The following is a 2516-nucleotide window of genomic DNA, read 5'->3' as shown; positions in this document are numbered from 1 at the left end:
TGAGTTCAACAGTTTTATTATTGTTTATGTACTGGTATTATAATCAGATGGAGAAAAAAGAATTACAGACAAAAAAGACATTTATACTTTTACATTTACCTATGTAGTGACATTTACCAATACTCTTTATTTATGTGGGTTTGAATTACTGTCTAGTGTCCTTTCATTTCAGCCTGAAGGACTGTTCAGTACTTCTTATAGGGCAGGTCTTCTATAACAGATTTTCTGTTTTGTTTTGTTTTGTTTTTTTTTTCTGTGAATTTCTCAATTTTCCCTTCATTTTTGAAGGATAGATTTGCTGCCTACAGAATTCTTGATTGACATGCTTTTTTTTATTTTTTAAGCACCTTGAATATGTCATCTCATTGCTTTCTGGCCTCTGCAGTGTCTCATGCATTCAGATGCAACCATTCCAAGCCACATCCTTGTAGTAATCATTATGCAATAATGGCCAATAATGGCCAGTGCAGCAGGTACCTGGCCTCTCAAACACTTCATTTTTGAAGTGCTTCATCAATAATTTCATTAGCTATGATGCTATTTCATGCCATGGATTCCTGGAATTCTGTTTCTGCCAAAAAAGCTCCATAGCACATTCAAGTACAAACCAGATCCCAAATACCCTCTTTCACAGTTTGTTTTCAAGGACCACTCCTGGTGCCAATTCTTTTCAGCCAGGAGACCAGTTTTAACAGAGATTTAATATAAAGTATTTTAAAGTAAGAACTAGGGAGTTGAAAAGGCTGTTGCTCCTAAGTCGCTTCAGTCGTATCCAACTCTGTGCAACCCCATAGACAGCAGCCCACCAGGCTCCCCCGTCCCTGGGATTCTCCAGGCAAGAATACTGGAGTGGGTTGCCATTTCCTTTGCCAATGCATGAAAGTGAAAATCAAAGTGAAGTCGCTCCATCCTGTCCGACTCTTCACAACCCCATGGACTGCAGCCTACCAGGTTCCTCTGCCAATGGGATTTTCCAGGCAAGAGTACTGGAGTGGGGTGCCATTGCCTTCTCTAGAGGTAGTAATTGCAAGAAGCAGCAATCCTGTCTGTGGCTGAAGGTAAAAAGGCAAGATGTTAGGATTATTAAAATTTAAAGGTTTAGAAGAGAACCCAAAGAGCGAGGATTCACTTTGGGGAGGGGCACTTACTTGGCTGGTACTACAGCCTTCAACTCAGAAAATGAACCCCATGGAGCTGAGGCAGATTTTTGAGAGAAAAATGCCAGCTGGCTGGTACTGGTATTTCTGAGAGTGACCGTAGTCAGTCAGTGTGGAAAACTGCAGAATGGAGCCAAGTGCCTACTCCAGGGTGACGGGCCATTGCTGAAGTGACACTGACAGGAACAGGAAGGAAACAGGAAGCAGCAAGTCAGTCTCCTCTATCATTCCAGTTTCCCTCTAAGACCCTCTATAGGCAGAGCCTACCTAGTAGGTCAAGACAGTAAAGCGTCCGCCTGCAAGGCAGTAGACCCAAGTTCAATCCCTTGGTCGGGAAGATCCCCTGGAGAAGGAAATGGCAACCCACTCCATTGTCCTTGCCTGGAGAATCCCATGGACAAAGGAGCCTGGTGGGCTACAGTCCATGGGGTCACAAAGAATCGGACACAACTGAGCGACTAACACACACACACACAACTGAGAACCAGATGGCATACAAAAAATGCAGTGTGCAGAGTTCCAGCCCTAACATCATGTAGGATGAAAGGGTATGTTGAAGCTAAGAGACAACAGCTTCATAATTGGCACATTACCTCCTGATTTTTTTCCCCTATGATGATGGATCTATTTGGATTTTCTCCTTGAGTCTATTATGGCTATTTTGTTTGCTGTTTCACTTTATATTTCTAAAGAACCATTCAGGATTACATTCATCTGCATGGAATAGAACACCTGAAATAAAAATGATCCAAAGATTATCTGAAAGTAGTCCAGATGTAGGTTGTTCAGGGATATAACGCTGTTATGAACTCGAGATTTTCCCATTTTGCTGCTTTGCAATTCTCCACAAATAGTTCCTCATCTTTATGGTCCAAGAATCCTGTTTGAACTCCAGTCATCATGCCCATTTCCCAGCTAGTAGGAAGGAAAAAGGGAAGGGAAAAGACATGGCCACTTCCTCTAGGGGCATCGTCTGTAGCTGAATTATATGGTCACTGTTACAAGGGAGGCTGACAGATGTTCTATGAGCAGACATGTGTCCAGCTAAAAGTTGAGGAGTCTTAAGAACAAATCAAAAGAATCAATATTGGGGACTACTGTAGCTCTGCTACACAGGGGTATTGCGCTAGGGATCTGCCCACTTTTTTGGAGGGGGGAGTTCAGAATTTTAATATGGTGCTCTTACCCTCTATGCTGTCAACTAGTCCATAGCCCCCCGTCATTTCTCCCCAATTTATACAGATGGTATACCCATTTTCTGCTTAATTGTGTAAGGGCAGTCAGTGGTGGCATAAATTGAGAAAGGATAGAGAAGGTGCTCTTACAGAGCCCAATAAATTCATCTATTTTCAGCTTTAT

The 2516-nt window shown here is 42.4% G+C and overlaps 1 long non-coding RNA gene across 1 annotated transcript; it reads right to left on the bottom strand.

The window, feature by feature from the left end:
- Positions 1-1873, bottom strand: LOC138434103 (uncharacterized). Its single transcript, XR_011254649.1, has 2 exons — positions 1149-1873; positions 1-1052 (listed from the first exon to the last, which is right to left on the bottom strand). It is a non-coding gene; the product is annotated as an uncharacterized lncRNA (long non-coding RNA).
- Positions 1874-2516: the final 643 nt, after the last annotated feature.

The sequence above is a fragment of the Ovis canadensis genome, chromosome 2 (genome assembly GCF_042477335.2).
Source record: "Ovis canadensis isolate MfBH-ARS-UI-01 breed Bighorn chromosome 2, ARS-UI_OviCan_v2, whole genome shotgun sequence".
NCBI lineage: Eukaryota > Metazoa > Chordata > Mammalia > Artiodactyla > Bovidae > Ovis > Ovis canadensis.
Note: the sequence above shows the minus strand (reverse complement) of the source record. Positions and strands in the feature narration are given on the sequence as shown.